Raw genomic sequence first — 22,262 nt, 5'->3', positions numbered from 1 at the left:
CCGTCCATCCTGATTTAGGTTTTCCGTGGTTTCCCTAAATCACTCCAGGCAAATGCCGGGATGGTTCCTTTGAAAGGGCACGGCCGACTTTCTTCCCCGTTCTTCCCTAATCCGATGAGACCGATGACCTCACTGTCAGCTCTCCTTCCCCAAACAACCGAACCCCAACCCATGATCCGTCAATAGCGTTCACTACTGTACGTGTCTTTCCGTATTGACGTACTCCAGTGTACACAAGTCTGAGCACTGGGTAATCTACAGGCAGTTGTGTTGCATGTACTATAGTTTTAGCGTTGTTAGTGTGTGTTATTTTGTAGTAAATTGCTTGCAACTATGGGTATGTATCGCATTTATTTATTCGGAGTATGGCATTTAAGTACATTTCAGAATTGCATCACGTTATTCTATATTACATGCTTTCACAGACAAACATCTAGTCCCTGTAAGTCATATCGCAATGTTTACTGTCACTGTGATATTTGTACTGCACTGTGCACGAATAGGTTGGTAAATTTTCCATTTCTCTTCTGCTTGTTAACAATGGAAGCGTACTACTCATAAAGTGACATGACGGATATAATTATCTCCTATGGGTTAGCAATTGGAAATAGGCCGCAAGCACGTTCCCACTACGCAGAAAAATACCCACGTTGCAGAGTACCATGCGATAAGTTGTTGACCCAAAGTTTTCGGCTTCTTAAGGACACGGATTTTCTAGCTTCCAAAAGACGAATGGTGGACCGAATGAGTCAGTTCACACACCTCAGATGCAGGAGGACATACCAGATTTGCTGGACGAAAGACGTGCAACAGCAGTGTGGGGATTTGGCGATTGACACCAACAGAAGGCATAAGTCATCCTGTTGTCCGGCTGGTACTGCTTGAGCTATTGCTGTATCCGTAACACCTTCAACACATCGAGGCACTAATGCCAGAGGACCACGATAGCCTATCATAGTTGTGTCATTGGCCCATACAGAAGCGTGCTGCAGGTCCACTGTTTTCGACGAAGAATTTATTTCTCTGATCCTGTGCGGTTCACAAAGGGTCGTGCTGTGAACTTCCATACTCAGCACATGTGGGCTTATGAAAACCCCTATGCTGCTGTACAAAGAGAACATCAACCTCATTTCTCCGTCAACTAATGGATAGACATTCTTGGTGATAAGTTACTAGGGCCATATATCCTACTCCAAACATTTAATGGAGCTCTTTATCGTCAACTTCTTGTTAACATTTTGCTCACCTTGTCTGAGGAGGTACCACATCAGTAAAGACTACCGATGTGGTTTATGCATTATGTCACATTTCATCTGCAATGTGTGTGAATATCGGATGCTGACGCTTCATGTCTTTTGGAATGGTTGGGGCGGAGGGGGCACACCTTGGTCCCCTGTTCCCTCGACTTCAGTCCCCTGTAGTTTTGGTTATGGGAACAGTTCAAGGCGTTAGTCTTGCAGTACCACATGTATGTGAAATTAGAAATCGTTACCAGAGTCGGAGACTATTTAGACTCTGACAAATCCCTTTAGATACAGTTTTGATATACATAATACAATGGAAATATGCTACTTGAAATTTGGCCCTTACACGAGGTCCTAGGGTGAACAATTTGTATAAAATTACTTAATAACTGTATTTTAAAAACAATTAATAATGCAAATCGAATGAAAGGAACACTAAATTCTTTAAATGAAATTCAAGTAAAAAATGAACTGGTGATTTATTGCAAAAAGTCTTCTTCGTACACAAGAAAACCAATAGACTAACTGTCTATCATGTTAGACTAATACTGACAATCAGCAAAAGCATAATGTCCAGGGAAGGATAATGTGTTCATGCTGCACATTCCCTCCACGATGTTGAGGCGGAATAAATAAAAAAAATTAAATTTCTTGGTTTTTTGTAAAGAGGAAAAATTGTGGACATGGAATTGTAACTTCAGAATTTTTGAAATGCCTTTCTTTTTTTACGGGCTGTATTGACCAGCTTGAATGCGGACAAATTCAGTGCTGCGTGAAATATGCCTGTAATATAATTTACCATTCCGATTAATTACATTTTTGAATTCTACGTCACTGTTGATTTAATCAGAGTTCTCACTTTAGACGTAGAATTAGTCCTTCTGCCACAATATTAATTCATTAGTCGTCCTCGATGTTCTTCTCTTTGTTGACCGTGTGTACCTTCCTAAGTCGGCATCGGTTCACTTCAGGAAGACGGTGGAAACCAAGGAAATACAATGCTACGTCACTTTAAAAAATAGTGAGAAGTATCGAAGTGTTACGAAAATTATTTATTCACAAGACAACAAGACTTGCTCTGCTCGTCGCACAAATCATGATTACTAACAACATGGCTGCCTTTCAGCACAGTCCGAAATTACGTCCGTCCTCCACAAGGCAACAATCGAAAGTGTCTCTCAGCTCCTTCTTGGAGTATGAAACAAAAGAGAATCCAATTTGAACATTACAGAGATTATATTCTACATCCCTCTCAATTTGATCTTTGGCGCAGCCTTTAAGGTGTTGTATGTCTCTGCGTCGGAATGTGTCATTACAATGTGAATAAACCCTACGAATCTGAATTTTACTATGTAGTGGTTCCTTGTCGGGACTAAAATGAAAAGAACCTCTCTTCGTATCCGGAATCTTACGGTACTGCGGTGGTGTACAACTATAAAATGGTAATCTCCCAGGCAAATTGGTGCCGCTACAATGTGCTCACCAATCACTAGCCATCTCGATCTACATCCACATCTACATCGATACTCTGCTAATTACGTTGAAGTGCCTTGCAGAGGGTTCTTCGAACCACCTTCAAAATTCTCTATTCTCCAAATGTCGTATAGCGCGCGGAAATAACAAACACCTACATCTTTTTCGTACGTGCTCTTCAAATGGTTCAAATGGCTCTAAGCTCTATGGGACTTAACATCTGAGGTCATCAGTCCCCTAGACTTAGAATTACTTAAACATTAACGAACCTAACCACACACACACATCCATGCCCGCGGCAGGATTCGAACCTGCGACCGTAGCAGAAGCGCCGTTCCAGACCGAAGCGCCTAGAACCGGTTGGCCACAGCGACCGGCTGTACGAGCTCTGACTTCCCTTATTTTATCATAGTGATCGTTTCTTCCTATCTAGATCGGCGTCAACAAAATATTTTCGCAATCAGAGGAGAAAGCTGGTGACCGGAATTTCGTGAGAAGATTGTTCCGCAACGAAAAATGCCTTTGTTTTAATAATCTCCATCACAAATCCTCCATTTCAGTGACACTCTCCCCCCTATTTCGCGTTGATGCAAAACATGCTACCATCTTTGCACTTTTTCGATGTACCTGCTAATAAAACGCAGTGTTGGGTCAGCCTTCCCCACATGATTTTCTGTGTGTTCCTTACAATTTAAGTTGTTCATAATTGTAATTACTAGGTATTTAGTTGAATGTATGGCCTTTAGATTTGACTGATTTATCGTGTGACGGAAGTTTAACGGATTACTTTTAGCACTCATGTGGATGACCCCACACTTTTCGTTATTTATGGTCGTTGCAATTTGTTTGCCGGCCGGTTTGGCCGTGCAGTTCTAGGCGCTACAGTCTGGAACCACGTGACAGCTACGATCGCAGGTTCGAATCCTGCCTCGGGCATGGATATGTGTGATGTCCGTAAGATAGTTAGGTTTAAGTAGTTCTAAGTTATAGGGGACTGATGACCACAGATGTTAAGTCCCATAGTGCTCAGAGCCATTTATCTATTTCTTTGCAATGTGTTTTGATCTTCTGATGACTTTATTAGTCGATAGCCGACAGCGTCATCTGCAAACAACCTAAGCGACTGCTCAGATTGTCTCGCAAATCGTTTATACGGATAAGGAACAGCAAAGGGCCTGTAACACTAAGATGTGTGCGTCAACACGAGATCTGCGCCCCCATGGAACTTGTGGAACGAGTTAAGTTGTCGGGACGACTTCCCAGTGCGGAACACCAGAATGATCGCCCCCCCCCCCCCCCCCCCTTCAGCGATCGAGCACGAGAAGTCTCCTCTACCCAAGAGTGTTCGATCATCCACATCCAACTCCTCAGTTTGGGCCGTCATGGCAACAAGCATGTCAGGTAAAACGTTATGTACTTCTGTCCAATGACAGCAGACGAATCAGAGCCTTGTATAAACAACTCAGAATTTCCAACAAGCCAAGCAAACGCCGCTGGAACCCCACCAGGTCAGGTTCACACAGCAGCAGGCCGCTCCTCGTCAAGAACTGGTCAGTTCTCTCCAGATGTTACCGGGTAAGACACTCAGCGTCAAATTCTGAGCTTCCTGGTGTCGTGACTCGTGACGTCTCTATGTGTGCCACTGGATGTCAGACTCGGAAAAACTTTCTTCTTCAAGGCGTGAAAATGACTGTAATGCGTGAGTTATTGCCGGATTTGTTATGCGCTCTGTATGTGCTTTCACCCTGCTCAGACAGCAGCTGGTATAGATTTTACGCTTGTGAGCGTATATATACGTTGTTATGTGGCTAGCGGAGCTTGTGGACTGGCCCTGTTCGATTTCCTTTACGTACATTTATGTAATTCGAAAATCTGTGCCCAGACATCAGTTTACTAAAACAACGTGACAATTTTAAAAAAACGCAAAAATGTTAATTCTAAAGAAAGGGAGATATTTTTCCGGCTCAGTTAAATACAAATCTATTCGTAAGTATTTGAGTTTCATATTGAAACAGTGTCGAGGTTAGAACCTCATATTCAGCATTTTTTAAAATTGTATTAATATTGTATTTTTTTGTCAACTGGAAATACTGAATTATAATATTCTAATGAAAATACGATTTTATTTGAGTCAAATCAAATAAATTAAAATTTGATTCAGACATGTGAAATGACTTGTCTATACTAATAAAACTCCCAGAAAGAATATCACTCTGCAGCAGAGAGTGCGCAGCGATGAAACGTCCTCTCGGAACTAGAATAATCTGCCAGAAGGTTCCATCAGTAATACTGGTGCGCTTTATATGTTCGCTTCTCCATGTAATGGAGAAAAAAGAATTACTCGACATTCACAGTGACTAGAGTATGTACAAAAAGGGCAATCAATACACATTTGCAGTTGACCAGCAGATCGTTCTGCACATACAGTCTATCCTTTTGAATTTTTAAGTACTAGAATCTATTTCTGTGAAGGATGCTTATCACGATATTTGTTTGGTCTTTCACTTTATTCACATGAACTCTGAGAGTTTTATGTGACTATATTATTTTGTTTCTGCAAACATAATTCGTTCCACCAAAATAGCTGGAAATCCCACAGCAGATCAGTTCCAGTCATTCCACGAGTAAGGAGGTACACGGCTCGTCTTGTCTGTAATTCAACCATGCCTAGACGGTCAATACCGTATTTTATCGCGTCCGCATTGTTACTTTGTGCCAAGAAGGTCTCTCAACAAGGGAGGGGTCAGGCGTCTCGGAGTGAACCAAAGCTATGTTGTTCGGGTATGGAGGAGATACACAGAGAGAGAGGAAATCCCTCGTTCAGACCGTCCAAGGACTACTACGGCAGTGGATGACCGTATCCTACGGATTATGGCTCGGAGGAACTCTGACAGCAACGCCACCATGTTGAATAATGCTCTTCGTGCAGCCACAGGACGTCTTGTTACGACTCAAACTTTGCGCTACAGGCTGCATGATGCGCAACTTCACTTCCGACGTCCATGGCGAAGTCGATCTTTGCAACCACGACATTTTGCAGCTCGGTACAGGTGGGCCCAACAACACGCAGAATGGACCGCTGAGGATTGGCATCACGTTCTATACACCGATGAGTGTCGCATATGCCTTCAACCAGACAATCGTCGGAGGAGGATGAATGCCTCAAGATACACTGTCCAGCGAGTGCAGCAAGGTGGAGGTTCCCTTCTCTTTTGGGATGGCATTATGGAGGGCGGACGTACGTCGTTGGTGGTCATGGAATGCGCCGTAACGGCTGTACGATACGTGAATACCACCTTCCGACCGATAGTACAACCATGTCGGCAGCATATTGGCGAGGCATTCGTCTTCATGGACGACAGTTCGCGCCCCCATCGTGCACATCCTGTGAATGACTTCCTTCAGGATAACGACATCGCTCGATTAGGGTGGCCAGCACCTTCTCCAGACATGAACGCTATAGAACATGTCTGGGATAAATTGAAAAGTGCTGTTTGTGGAAGACGTGACGCACCAACCACTCTCAGTGATCTACGCCCAATCGCCGTTGAGAAGTGGGACAATCTTGACCAACAGTGCCTTGATGAACTTATGGCTAAAATGCCACTACGAATACAGGCACGAATCAATGCAATAGGACGTGCTACTGGCTATTAGAGGGAGAGGTGTGTACAGCAATGTTGACCACCACCTCCGAAGGTGTCCCTGTATGGTGGTACAAGATGCAATGCCTGACTTTCATTAGCAATAAAAAGGGTGCAAAGGATATTCATGTTGATCTCAATTCCAATTTTGTGTACAGGTTCCGGAGTTCTTGGAGCCGAGGTGATGCGAAACTTTTTTGATGTATGTACATTTTTACTTTGTCTGTACAGAACTGTATACACTGTTAGCGTAAATAGCGCTAGGGAGGTGCATTATAGATTCAGTAAGCATACAATACTTCAAAACTCGTTTACTACCTCATTTTCCACAATTTGATCTTACGTTCTTGCCTCAGTGTCAGAGGTACAACAACAGCGTTTGCGCTTGGCTGTCATCCATTCGTATGTTCCGCTACATTTTTGGAGAGAAACCCGGTTGCCGCACAGTCGCGGCGTTGGCCTCCCTCTCTCTCTCTCTCTCTCTCTCTCTCTCTCTCTCTCTCTCCGTCTCTGGTGCCAACTCGCTGAGTGTGACACCTAGCGGCAGCACTGGGTACCTTTGGCGCGACGTCGCGAGTCACAATCCCAGAAAGCTAAGGAATTAACGCCGGGTCTTGAGACTCAGACCTGCTAGCCGCCAGTGGCGCACGCAACACCAAAGATCCCACCCTCCTCCAAACGGCGCGTGACCCCTGCGGGCCCCAATGTAGCTGCCCTGCCGGACTTATAACCGGGGACTCAATGCTCTGAGCGGTGAGCAGGCTGTCCCTCCCTTATTCCCATTGTTGTGTGCCTCGGATGTTCTACAACTCTTGGGGAAACGAACTCCGAGGTTCCCACGAATTCTCTCAGCTGAAGTGATGTAAGTTAAGACACACAACCTCTGGAATTTTTATCAGGCACAATAGTGAAAATCAAGTATATTAATGAGAGTTTAATAAAGTGATGAGAATCGTGTTCCAGCATTTCTCCGTCATAAGGAGCGGATGGTGTTAGTTTATCAATGGATGGAGCAACCCAGATTGCTTGTAACATTTCAGCCGACGCCACGCCGGTCAATGATACCCAGACACTACAGGATCGCGTCTTCGACGCAACAACGAGCAAGCGTATTCCGGAGAGTGCGTGATCTCTTAAGCTGAGGAGCAGAGCGATACATTGCCATTGGAGGAACGTCACGTTGAGCACCTCATATGAGAAATGTCATTATGGATATCAGGATGGACGGCTCCTATGGTCAAGTGTGCAGATCACAGAAAGTATGCGTTTCCCGATCCACGTTATAACATCCCAGCTTCTTCAACCAAATTATAACGTCCCAGGACTTTCTGCACCAAATTATAACTTTTCAGCTCCTCAACACCAAGTTAAAACGTTGCATTAGGAGGTGTCTGCTTCATGTAAAAGGTCTTGAGTTCATATTGACGACAACAAGTAATTCTTCATTACAGACATTTATTTACAAGCAGAACTGACAGACTTCACAGACTCAACAACTGACTCTCCGAGCTAACCGCACTGCATATCCGAACTGGCAACTGACAACTCCTAGGTGTATTAATATCTTTCCAAACAATGAGAGTCTTTGACAATGTTTTGTTTACAATACGATAGCAATTCACGACTTAAAACTAAATTAGACATCACAGAATTTTAGTGCAGATTAAAGTAAGTAAGAGGATCAGTACATATAAATTTTTACAAGCATAATTTCCAAATAGATTTTATAACATTTTTCTACCAGCTTCTGGATAACCTTCACCAGATTTGTACCGGTGTTTCCAGAAATATCTTGACATTTGATTCTGGATATTTCTTGAGTGATTTAGAACAACTATTTATATGTAAAATGATTTAAATCGTGTTTCAAAACGTAAATAAATCTTTTTAGCAATATTTCTTGATACAAATCGTCTTTCGAAATCAGGTTATGAAACCGTTTTCACAAGTTTTCGTATGTTTGCTATCATAATATAGAATTTCTCCATTGAAAGTTCTAGAAGTGTGCATTATACGTTCATTTACAGACTTTCTCTTTAGCTGGTGAGTTTTTAAAAGTATCTTGTCCATATTATACGAAATAATTTAGCTCAAAACTGATAATTTATACTATTAATCAGAACTACAGCAAACAGTGAGTCTTTCTTTTACAAAATGAAATATAATTACAAAATTGAATGAAAATAGGTTACTAACACTAATATATATTTACATTAATTCTATTTTTGTTCTTTCTGTTCAAAATGTCCTAATATTGACACAGTACAATATTTAAACATCACCAAAGTTTCCCTTTACATTTTGCATATCTGTATCGACATCCCCTAAAAGTCTACAGTATCGAATACTACAATATGTCCCAATATGTCCTGTAATGTTACACAACCCCCCCATCAGCACTTCCACGTGAAACACGGAAGGGTTGATGTCCTTACATTACAAAACAGAAAAGTTTTACACATATCTTTGGTGTCTTCTTTCTTGAAGACCGGTGATCTTCTTTCTTGAAGGTCGGTGATCTTCTTCCTTAAATGTCGGTGTGCCTCAATGCCGCACACTGTATTTCAGTCTCATCTTAACAGTCCGTATGGTTTCCATATACACTGCATGCTATCACAGGCTGCAATAGCACAGTCCGCTATGAATATACAGCACACAGTGGTCAAACCCAGTTAAACATTAGCAAAAGCATTTAATAGTCGGTGCACCGGTTTTTAAGGACACAGAAATTTGAATTCTCTTAAGTCTAATTACTCAAGAAAATTTACTCTAAATGATTTCTTAAAGCTAAGAGAGGATAGACTGACAGGTGGAGAAAATTGATTATACAGGATCACAGAATAAGTGTAAGATGCAATGCCAGAATACGAACATGAAATATGACAATTGCATAGCTAGGGGACCTAGTGCTCGCCAAACACTTAGCACACAAAGAATGTATGCTCCCCTGAGGAATCAGATAAATACAACATAACAAAGTATACAAAAATATCCTGGTAAGATTACATGTAAAAGTCTATAAACATCTATTATCTAAAATACTTTTTACATTTTTTTAGACAATTTCAGTTCGATCACGTTTCGTAGGCCAAACAGTCTGCCAGAATTTGGATAGACTAGACGGTAAGCTTTCGGATGAGGATTGTCCTGAATCTTGAAAGGTCCAATGTATATGTCAAAAAACTTTTTTAATTCACCACTGATGGCTTTAGACTTCTCTTGTGTTTCAACAAGGACCAAGTCTTCAATTTTAAATTGAGTAGGCTCCAATCTTTTGTCACGTCTACATTTCCTCTTATCACCTTGAGATTTCATGGTCTTTCTCACTATTTCCTCTCTCTCTTGAGTACTTAATGGTTTGCAGACTGGAAAATCAATGAAATCACTAATTGGATGTGGTGGTTTGCTATTATACTGTATTTCATAAGGCGAAAACACTAATGCTGTAGGCTGTTCACAACATCTTCGAATTTCTCAACATAGTCAATCCAACTAGCATGATCAGTATTGCAGTAGGTTCTAAAGAATCGCCCAATTTCCCTCATGTATCTCTCCGAAGGGTTTCCTGACAGATGATAAGCTGAAATAAGAATGTGACTTATATTTTCATCTTCAACAAAAGCTTTCCGTACTCCAGAAGTAAATTGAGTCCCATTGTCTGATAAGATTTTCTGAGGTTTTCCAACCCTGCCAAAATAGACTCCTGATTTTTGAAATAATGCTCTTACTGTTTGCCTTGTGAAGAGGGTATGACTTAATGAATTTTGGAAAAAACATCAACCATAACAAAAATGTAGCAATAGCCTCCTCTGGTCTTTGGTAATGGTCCATATAAGTCGACAGCGACAAACTCGTGTTGTTCTTTCGGTAAGATGTTTTGCATCAATCCTCGACAAGTTTGGTTGGATACTTTTACTCTTTGGCACCTGTCACAACCCGTTAAAATTTTTCTAACCCTCCTGGCTATGTTGTTAAAGTACACATTTTCTTGGATTTTCTGGATACACTTTTGAATCCCACAATGACCAAAACTTTCATGAATGTACTTGATGAGTACATTGATGTACTATTCAGGCCAACATAATTTCCATACATCGCTATCTACACTGTTTCTCTTGAATAGAATCCCTTTGTAGATTTTGTAATAATCTCCCACTTTTTCATGTCCCTTTTTCCCTAAATAACTTTTGACCAATTTACAGTTCTCATCGTGTTTCTGATTCTGTCGGATGTCATTACAAATGTCTCTGATTTCTTGTTCATTGTCCACCCCTCTTAAATACATAATTTTGAATTCTTTTTCACATTCCCCACTGTCATCTTCAAAGTCAGCCCCCACAGGTAGTCTAGATAAAGCATCAGCAACTACATTATCGGGTCCTCTAAGATATTTTATTGAGTAATTAATTTGTTGTAACAAGAGTGCCCACCTGGTAATCATTCCATGATGCAACCTACATTCTTGAATATAAATTAATGCCTTATGGTCTGTGTAGACAACTATCTGGTTTCCCAATAAACAATTTCTGAATTTAGAAAATGCCCAGTAAATGGCCAAAAGCTCTTTCTCGGTAACAGTGTATTGCCTCTCATGTTTTTTCAAGGTTCGACTAGCAAAAGCAATAGACCTGTGTTCTATTTTCCCATTTATATTTACTTCTTGGAAAAGGTGCCATAATGCAAAAAGGTAAACTTAAATCAGGATGGTACAAAATTTTACTGTTACATAACTGTGTTTTTATTTCTTCAAAAGCAGCTTCACATTCCTGATCCCAAACCCACATTGCGTTTTTCTTCAGCAATCTGTTAAGACTTGGAGCATTTAGAGCTTGGGTACTAATGAACTTTCTGTAGTAACCGCACATCCCGAAAATTGACTTGAGTTGTTTCTTGGTTTTTGGAATTGGGAATGTTGCAATTGCCTTGAGTTTTTCAGGATCTGGCAAAATACCTTCCTCAGAAATACTGTGCCCCAGAAACTTCAATTTTTTCATACCAAACTTACATTTAGATAATTTAAGTGACATTCCCCCTTTCCTTAATCTATTGCAAACCTCCCTCAAAGTATTAACATGTTCTTCCCAAGTTTCTCCAGTGATCAAAATGTCATCTACATACACAGTTAATTTTGATAAAAGATCTTTTCCCAAAGCAAAGTCAAGTGCTTTAATGAATTCGGCTACTGAGACATTCAGCCCAAATGGTACCACACAATACTGGTAACATCTTCCCCCATACAAAAAGGCAGTATACTTTTTGGAATCATTTTCTAATTCTACTTGGTGAAATCCTGGTGTGAGATCTAAACTGGTCATGTATTTCATTCTTTCAAATTTATGAAGTAGTTCGTCCATATTCTCGAGATGATCGGTCTCTCTTTCCACATACTTATTTAGGTGTCTTGAATCTAGTACAAGCCTGACACTGCCATCACGTTTTGCAACCACTACCAAAGGATTATTGTATTGGCTCTTACTTCTCTCAATGATGCCCCACTCTTCCATCTTTTGAAGTTCCTTTTCTACATCTTTTCTCTTTGCAATGGGTACACTATAAGGTTTTATAAAGAATGGCTCATGTGGTTTTAACCTGAGTTTACATTGGTAATTCTTTACTCTGCCAGGTCTATCATCAAAAACATCACAGTAATTCCACAATAATCTTTCTAACTCTACCTTCTGTTCTTGGTTCAAATTATCTGATTCCCGTAATTTTTCTTGAACTATATCCCCATATTCTCCATCATCATACTCCTCAGTAATTTCCTCTACACAATAACCACTGTCTTTAGAAAATGTAACGTCCCTAATTTCAATTCCCTTATGAGCACAGTTTTGAACCGACATGTCAGTACTGGAACATACTCTCGTCTTAGGATCAATAAAGGTAAACAAACTCTTTTCCCAATCAAATGCTGCATTAGCTTTTAATATCCAGTCCATACCCAACAGTACATTCTCATTTAGGTCACTTATTACAGGACATCCTTGAGTAAACTGTACATCATTTATACTGAAGGACAACAACATCTGTCTATTAACAATTTTGCTCAGTTTGCCAGTAATGCCTCTAATTTTTATTCCAACAACAGGTAATTCAACAAAGTCAGGATCATGGTTAATTATATCTCTTAATTTGCTTGAAATGGCACTAATTGGACTCCATGTGTCAATCAAACAATACCCTTCCCAACCTGCAGCTTTAATTTTTATGTATGGACAACCCATAGTGGTGTTTTCCCTTTCTTCCTGTTCTTCATACAAAAGATCTTCTGCTATCTCATCATACCTCTGTTCCATATTTAGGTTTCCTTTATTAGGCAATACTTTCTTCAAACTTCTAGGTCTACTGGAATTTACTGGAATGTCTGGATTACTATTTAACTCACTCACATCCTGACTAGTACCCCGTTTGATGATTTCATTAGGCTTAAAAGCAGAAACTGGTTCACAAATTTCCCTTAATTTGATCTTAACATCATTGTCATCACTGTAATCTTTAAATTTGTCCCAAACAGATTTCAAAATAATCACAGATGCATCAGCACAATCAACCCCCCTGTCTCCTGATGTATTACTAAGCTGAACTGGCACAATCTGATTCTCATGTGGAATGTAGTTAGAGTTCCTGGCACAACTATGCTCAACACTATTGCTTATAACATCCTCCTTAACCTCAACATAAACTATTCCATCCAATTCACCATCAAAATCTTCTAGTACATAATCACCATTAGCCTTAACATCAAAATTATCATCATCATTGCCTGAGCTTACACTACAAACACTACTAGTATCACCAACATTACTCACAACACCATCTTCACCAACCACATCCACATGAATATCAGACTTTCCAGAAACTTCAGTACGAACATCATTATGACAACTTACATCTAAAACATCACCACACATAAGTTTGTACAATCCAAAATTATCAAAGTTATCCTTACCTCTCATTTCAGCATTAGGTGCTTCTTCTTGATTATATAAATTTGCAATTATATCATCTTCTAGGCCTACTTCATCAACGGTAGCCTGGTTCCTATTACAGTTGTTTCTAGTATTTTCTCTGATGACATTCCAAAATTTCCTGTCAAATTTAATTTTTTCATTACCTCTATCTAAAGATCGATCATAGCATACTGTCTATACCGGTTAGGTCTCTGATTATAGTGCTGTCTGTTCCGGGTGAAATGAGCCTGATTTTGAAAATTCCTTGCCCCAAACTGACAGACTCCCAGTGGAGCATTTAGTCGTTTAAAGGCCTATGTCTGTCGTTTCCCTGCCTCGGGTTACCTTCTCTCATGTCATTACCCCAGGACCTGTTTCGATTTTCCCATTCTCTGTTTGAATTAAAGTGCTGATCATTCCTACCAAAATTTCTTCTGTCATTGCTATTATAATTATCCCTGTTGTTGTTAAAGTTTCTTCGTTCACTATTACTGTTATTATTTGCACGGTTCGGTTCCCACCCTCTGTGTGATGAACTTACAAAGTCGTTGAATGTGTTGTTTTGTTCAAAGGCTCTATCAAGTTTGTCCACATATTTCAAGAATTGTTCTATGGACTCATCTGGACCATATACTAAACCCCATTGTACTCTTTTCGGAAGTCTCCGGTTTAGAGCATCAATTTGAGTTAGCTCATCAAATGGCTTATCCAGATGCACTAATTTTTGCAACTGTTTCTCACAATAGGCTTTCATTGACCCATCAGATTCTCTGTAACTAGGACCATTCAAGAATTCACTTTTGATTCGAGCTTGCTCAGTTTCAGACCAAAATTTGGTTAGAAAACATTTTTCGAAATCTTCAAAGGACATTTCCGCATAACAATTCTGATTGGCCCACGAAAGCGCCTCACCATCAAGTAATTTCTTTACAAATTTTATCTTAACACTATCTGTCATGGACGTGAACTGCCCCTTGCAGAATTGCATGAAGTCTTTTGGGTGTATATTCTTGTCACCGGGATAAGTTTTAATTGGAAAATTTCCCCATACCTCATTAAAACTATTACTAAAACCTTTTTGAAACATAGTTTCTTGTATTTCTACAAATTTTCTGTCTGCAGTTTTTTCGACATTACCTACTCTACTACAAATTTCTGTGACCTTTTTGTCCGTATCAGATTCCGTATCAGATTTGAAAGATTCAATTTCGTTTTCAAAAAATCGTTTTGTCTGGTCAAATTCATTTCTCAATTGAGAATTTTCCTCATTTACAAAATCAACAACTTTTTTAAGTTTTGACTGGTAATTTGAAATTTCGTTACTTAAATCAGTTTCAAGGACAGAAATTTTGCTCTCAACCGTGTCCACACGACAACTAAGTTCTTTTTGGTTTGACTCAAAAGTAATTCGCCATTCTTCGAGAACCTGATTAGTGTGAGCAATCTGTTCTGTATTTGAGTTTATTTCTGATTTTAAATCACACACAGCCTTCGAAATCGACCTGTCCATCTGTTGTTGTGTCTGTTCAATTTGTTGACGTAATTCGGCACGAGAATCGTCCATCTTCGAGTTTAACTCTGAAAACATTTGTTTTAACATTTCCAACATTCCTACACTGTCAGAAGCACTTTCCCTAATAGGTGTACTCGCTACACCGCTGTCAGTACTGAAATCTGCGTCTTTTTCCATTATTTTAGGAAGCAGTTACTTATCTTAGTGTCCGTCGGCGGTCGTTGGTGTCCGTGTTTTGCGAAATTTCTTCAATTTCAGGATGGTTTCACTCGGTTGATTCACTCCTCTTCTTGTGACCCCAGAATCGACGTATTTACTTCTTGTAATCCCAGAAGAGACGTATTTTATTTAGAAGAATCACTGGGTGGTCATCAAATAGTCTGCTTCCTCCACCCAATTAAAATATCCCAGCTCCAGCGCCTCCACCAAATTATGACATCCCAGCTTCCTCAACCAAATTATAACGTCCCAGGACTTTCTGCACCAAATTATAACATTTCAGCTCCTCAACACCAAGTTAAAACGTTGCATTAGGAGGTGTCTGCTTCGTGCAAAAGGTCTTGAGTTCATATTGACGACAACAAGTAATTCTTCGTTACAGACGTTTATATACAAACAGAACTGACAGACTTCACAGACTCAACAACTGACTCTCCGAGCTAACCGGACTGCATATCCGAACTGGCAACTGATAACTCCTAGGTGTATTAATATCTTTCCAAACAATGAGAGTCTTTGACAATGTTTTGTTTAGAACACGATAGCAATTCACGACTTAAAACTAAATTATACATTACAGAATTTTAGTACAGATTAAAGTAAGTAAGAGGATCAGTACATATAAATTCTTACAAGCATTATGTACAAATAGATTTCATAACAATTTTCTACCAGCTTCTGGATAACCTTCACCAGATTTGTACCGGTGTTTCCAGAAATATTTTGACATTTGATTCTGGATATTTCTTGAGTGATTTAGAACAACTATTTATATGTAAAATGATTTAAATCGTGTTTCAAAACGTAAATAAATCTTTTTAGCAATAGTTCTTGATACAAATCGTCTTTCGAAATTAGGTTATGAAACAGTTTTCACAAGTTTTCCTATTTTTGCGATCATAATATAGAATTTCTCCATTGAAAGTTCCAGAAGTGTGCATTAAACGTTCATTTACAGACTTTCTCGTTAGCTGGAGAGTTTTTAAAAGTATCTTGTCCATATTATACGAAATAATTTAGCTCAAAACTGATAATTTATACAATTAATCAGAGCTACAGCAAACAGTGAGTCTTTCTTTTACAAAATGAAATATAATTACAAAATTGAATGAAAATAGATTACTAACACTAATATATATTTACATTAATTCTATTTTTGTTCTTTCTGTGCAAAAGTCCTAATATTGACACAGTACAATATTTAAACATCACCAAAGTTTCCCTTTACATTTTGCATATCTGTATCGACATCCCCTAAAAGTCTACAGTATCGAATACTTCAATATGTCCCAATATGTCCTGTAATGTTACAACGTGTAATGGATTTTTTTTCTTGTTTTGGTGGACAGCCCCACCTCTCGAAATATTCGACACTTTGCACTACAGGTTGAAAGAAGAGTGACGAACATAAGATGCCTTCAATATTTATTAACGTTGTGGGTGGTTCTCTTGATTTATGCTAACTTTTTTCCACCCTACGTCTAGATCTGGTTTTGTTCCCTGCATATAAAATTATATGCAAGCGTTTCTATCGCACCAGAAAGGTTGGAGGAGGTTTGATGTAAGATCTATTCGTGGTTTCTCCCTTATCGAAATGGTTTCCCATAAGAATCCAAGCTACATCGTTAGCCTCGTGGTTATTGAGGTTGATCCTCAAAAAAACGTAGTACTAATAGTTCAATCCAGAACGGTTTAGGTAGCCTTTACGGTAGTTGGGTGTAGCTGTGTGGTTGGTATCCGAACAGACATCCGAAGTAGTGTGGCGGTAATGCTTCAATCTGTCCGAAGAACAGTTCCAGCTTTATAAATGTAGCCAGAAGTGTATCGTGACTAATGGAGTTGATCATTAAGACCGATTAAAGTATTTTCCTAATATATTTTGTTGCCCTTATTTTATAAAATCATTCGGTGGCTTTCTAAGAGGTACTTTGTGTTAGGAGTACGAAACGTAAATAAAATTACATTTTCACACGTTTTACTTGAGGCAGAATTAGGTAATAAAGCCAGTCGATACCTTTCGTATAGTGGAACGACGTAGTTGCTTACTGGCTGAGTATTTTTCAAGAGATCCTCTCACACAGACTGGTAATTTACACTGTTTTTAAGAGACACTCCGAGTGCGCCGTATCAGTCACTCTTTAACCTGTTACGTAAGGCGATTCGTTCCTGCTGTTATCTTTTGCGTTAATTCAGTCTCGCAACCAATAACCGTGCATTCGGGCGGTAATCAGTTATCGGTGCGTTATTGTAGTCTAAAAACTGAATCCGTTATAGTAACTCTTTTGTTTACTCACTCGGGGTCCCACCGTTTTGTACACAACTGAGGTGAGAAGTAGTTGTGACGTTCTCTACGGCGACATCAAAAACCCATTCTGAGGTGGTGTCGTCGAAAGCGTAAACCGAAGCAATCCGCCTGGATTCGAATACATCTTTCGAAAGCGAGTACAAAAGAATATTATCACAGGACTTTACAAACAGGTTTTTCAGAAATTCCTACCAGTTCACTTACTTAAATTATTTAATATTGCAACGCGTTTCGAGCTATCACCTCTTTATCAGGCAAAATATGACAAAACAAAAAACATTCAAACAGAATGGACATAGACCTTAATGCAAGTATTTTTTTAGTCTTGTCGTTTGTTGTGGCTTTCCTGCAGAGAAAGTCAAATAGAAGCCGTATGAGAGCGCGTTTACTTCGTTTTCTTGTCTGTAGATGAATACTGGAGCACTCCGTTCATCAGAAAAGGCTGCCGTCTTGTGGCCACTGTGGCTTTAAATTGTAAGCACACCACGTAGCTCACTCGGAAAACATGAATAACTGATCTGGCTACTTCAGTATTATGGGCTTAATTTGTATTATTAGTTCACTTTTCTCGGACATGAGCAGACATCCACAAGTAGCAAATAATGTGACCGTGGCTTCCAAGTTAAGGTTCTTCGGTTAATCACAAGGCGTCTACTTCGGTAATAATCTTGCTGGCATTTCGATGATCTTTCTTGGGATTTCTTCATGATTCATTACATTCTTGCACGTGCTACCTTTTTATAGTTTTATGCACAGTGAGATATAATATTTAGCGATTTTAAAAAGCGAGTAAATCAAGCTGCGTCGGATAGAGGTGGAGGGGAAAGCTTCAGTTACGTTTGACGCGAAATAGCATTTAGTCATAATGGAGCGTACACTGTCAAAGCATTTTATCAAAACGGTAGTTCGTACCAGCTAGCCCGTCGTGCAATCCGCAACCACTTCAGCGTTAATCGAAATCGGCCGGTGCACCTGCCTGGGCGATTAAAAAGTGGCTGGGGAACATTGAGGAGACGGCGCCAACTGGGAGACCAAAAACTGTGCGCTCGCCTGAAAAACATCGAACGTGTACGCCAAATGAAACGCGTATAGCACGTGTGATTTGACACGACACTTAAGCGCGACACGCACGTGCCGCACGAGTCGCGCGGCTGCAGTGCATATTGCGACACGTACACCGTACTTAGCACGCGCCGACTGGCGACGCTCTGCGCTGACAGAACCGAAGCGCGCGCACCTTTTTATCTTTCTCTAATAATTTACAGAAACTATTCACTGAAAATATTTGATTTTTTTCCGTACTTGTGGCTTTACGTGTGAACTTCTTGGCCAAGTGCCCATCATCTCGCTAATGGTCATGCTTACTGGGATCTACACATTTTAGTAAGTCACTACGCAAAACTCAAAAAGTTTGCAATGAAAAATAGGGGGCGCTATGATTTAGCGTTTGGTGCGTATTACACCATATGTTTATGAGTATGAAATTCAGCTAACATATTAAATTTTTGTTTAGACTTAGGAGGAGGTCTCCATCTGTCTTCGATTTCGAGAAAATGGATCCCATGTAGAGCATTCACTCCCAATCTTACGCCACGGGAATGAAATATTCCTACATCACTGGTATTTCCTAAACCGCTCGAGACATGGAAACAAGATTTTGGTTAACAATGATACAAGGAAGAGAGTACTTTGCCACGCCGGCCGGTGTGGCCAAGTGGTTCTAGGCGCTTCAGTCTGGAACCGCGCGACCGCTACGATCGCAGGTTCGAATCCTGCCTCGGGCATGGATGTGTGTCATGCCCCTAGATTAGTTAGGTTTAAGTAGTTCTAAGTTCTATGGGACTGATGACCTCAGATTGTAAGTCCCATAGTGTTCAGAGCCATTTGAACCATACTTTGCCACGTCGTAAACACACTGAGCTTTCTTATCTATCACGGTATATCAGTAGTTACACTTCCCTATTTATTTTTTTTTCATTCCACTGTCTAATTTTTTTAGAGTTATCGACAGCTAGTGAGACAAGAGTGTCCTAATATGAAAGTAAACATGAAATTTCTTCTCTTATGTTGCCACAAACCGTCACAATGAGTTTTTTGATAAGATATTCGGCTCTCTGGTCGCCAGATACTTGTTTAATGAGACAGATTTCTAAAACAGTGTGTCACAATAACTGCTGCAAAAATGAGTTTATGCAAATCATATTGTGTTTTGGCAAAAGAAGTGCTCTCAAACCCTTCAACAAGAGAAGTGTGGCCGTTACTCGCAAATGGTATTGCATCTTCGAATGAGACGAGGTTAACAACTCACACGAAAATAAATCGCTAATTCTGTTGGAATTTTTGTTGAATCTCACAACCCATTTTATTTTTAACACCGAGCGACTGAAATGGAAACTTACCAAAGAGTTCTATTCCTTTCCTTCATCTGAGCAATAGCAAAGTAATGAAGAGCGTGGTCTTCAGGCGGGATACCACGCACACTACTGATGCCGGTTCCTCACCAACGCCTTGCCAAACTGACAGTCCGTGGTTCGCGAATAAAATAGTTGTTACTGAGAAAAGTAAACAACTGATACGTGGCACAACACAATGGCCAGTGTATCGTCAGCAGCTGGGAATAAATCGCGCGACTGGAATGCGGAAGCCAGAAAGTATGCTTTGTGAGAGGAAGAGTTCACATCGTTCCGAAAACATTGTCACCATTACATTTCTACATATCACCACACTCTTTCAGGATATTCCTACTTTTATAATAGTACCGACCACTAATTCCTTTGTGTAGCCTGTTGTGTAATTAGTTTATTAATGCTGATAGCGTGTATGCAACCACTGAAATACTTTTCCTCGTCACGACGAGCCGATTAAAACATCGTTATTTACGAGGGCGTCCCAGTCGCGTCGCGTCGCAGTTTGCGCGGTCCCATTTGAACCTGTGAAGTTGCAAAAACGCGCGCTAAACTTGGGATTTCAAAGAGAACGGTAGGAAGGATTTAACCCCAGGATTTGCACTTTCACCCCTACAAAATCTAAACGGTACAGGTCCTTAAGGGAATAGATTATGTGATCCGCAGCCGCTTCTGATTAAAAGTTTTGGTCATGATTATTCGGGACCAGGACATTGTAAACCGTTTGTGGATGAGGGATGAAGCTCACTTCCGTCTCTCCAGTTATGTGAACAAGCAGAACTTTCGATTTTGCAGTGACGTTAATACTAGAGAACTGCATCAGCAACCACTGCACTGGGCAAAAGTTACTGTGTGGTTCGTAATGTCTTCAATTAGGGATCATAAGGCCAAACTATTTTTAAGTTGTAACAGTGACTTCGCAGAGATACGCTAGTAAGCATGAATATAGTCAGTCGTTTGTTTCCAAAGATATGGCCTCCCGAAATGGGTACATTGCATGGCCCTCTCGTTCACTGGACGACACATGTTTGTGACTTTTTCTTTGGGGTTGTCTGAAGCGGAAAGTTTAGCAAGATAACCCACCTCGAACAACTGAAGCCCTGAAAGAGTGGATGCGACAGGAAGTGTGATGAGCCAGTACAAGGTCTGGCTGGAGGAATGCGTGCTTCTAAGCAGACGCCATAATAAGACAATTATCTTGAAAAAGTAACTGAGGAGGAGGAGGACATTAGTGTTTAACGTCCCGTCGACAACGTGGTCATTAGAGACGGAGCGCCAGCTCGGGTGAGGGAAGTATGGAGAAGGAAATCGGCCGTGCCCTTCAAAGGAACCATCCCGACATTTGCCTGAAGCGATTTAGGGAAATCACGGAAAACCTAAATCTGGACGGCCGGAGACGGGATTGAACCGTCGTCCTCCCGAATGCGAGTCCAGTGTGCTAACCACTGCGCCACCTCGCTCGGTGAAAAAGTAACTGACGTTTTACTGTTACAGAAAACACTTTTTCGTATATTTTAAGATTATGAAATAGAAAAAGTGTCTTTATTTAACAGCTTTTCAAAAATCGCTCTTTATTATGCCTCACCCTGTAGTTGAAACTCTCTTCTTCATTTAGCTCATGAGGCCCTCAGCTTTAAAAGAATTTATTGTGTCGTAAACACAGTACTATTTCAATATGCTATACGAGCTTATTTTAGGAAAGACACACGGGAAATATGTAGTGGTAAATGCGAAAAACAAATACAGAACTAGTTCTCTCATAACTGTTATGACTACTCTTATTTTTTATTTGGGGGACTTACGAAATCTGAATATTTTCGTAGTCTCCATGAAATAGATAACGGTAGGTGAGATTAACGTCTCTGACTGGTGGTGTGGAACTGTCTCAAGTGAAGGACAGAAGGAATTGGGTTATTCAGATACACACAGTAGACGATTGTAACTGCACTGTTTACGTGGAAAGAACCCACACATATTACAAAAAATTGATGTATGTACGTATGTGGCACATCTCCCCCTAGACCACTGGACTGATATGGACCAAAGTTTGTGCACATACCCCTTACTGACAGGTAACAATCATAATTCAGGAGGTGCGGCATCATAAACGATGAGATGCATGAAAATCAGCCGCACCATGCCTGATGTTGAAATTTGCTTCTGTACTACTAACTCTATTCGTAACAAATTTCGCAGACATTCGCAGCGAAAGGCACATACAAAATTATATCATGATGCCACACATAATTCGGGAGATCCGACGTCATGAACACCAAGATGTGTGAAGAACTGCCGGAGTGTGCCTAATGTTTATATTTATCCTTGCTGCTCACTCTGTTAGCAACATATTTTGCTGACGGTATCGACATACGCCGCTGAATGCGCCTACATGAATGCATCGTTGTAGGACTCTTTACTGCCGAGCCACTCGTGCAGTCGAGTGAAGTGACTCCAGGCAGCGCTTTTGGCAGCTTTCAACTATGAGGCGCAAACGGTTGTAGGCCTC

This window comes from Schistocerca gregaria, unplaced genomic scaffold, assembly GCF_023897955.1.
Source record: "Schistocerca gregaria isolate iqSchGreg1 unplaced genomic scaffold, iqSchGreg1.2 ptg000544l, whole genome shotgun sequence".
NCBI classification, from domain to species: Eukaryota; Metazoa; Arthropoda; class Insecta; order Orthoptera; family Acrididae; genus Schistocerca; species Schistocerca gregaria.
The sequence above is the reverse complement of the archived record's forward strand: the minus strand, read 5'-3'. Positions refer to the sequence as shown.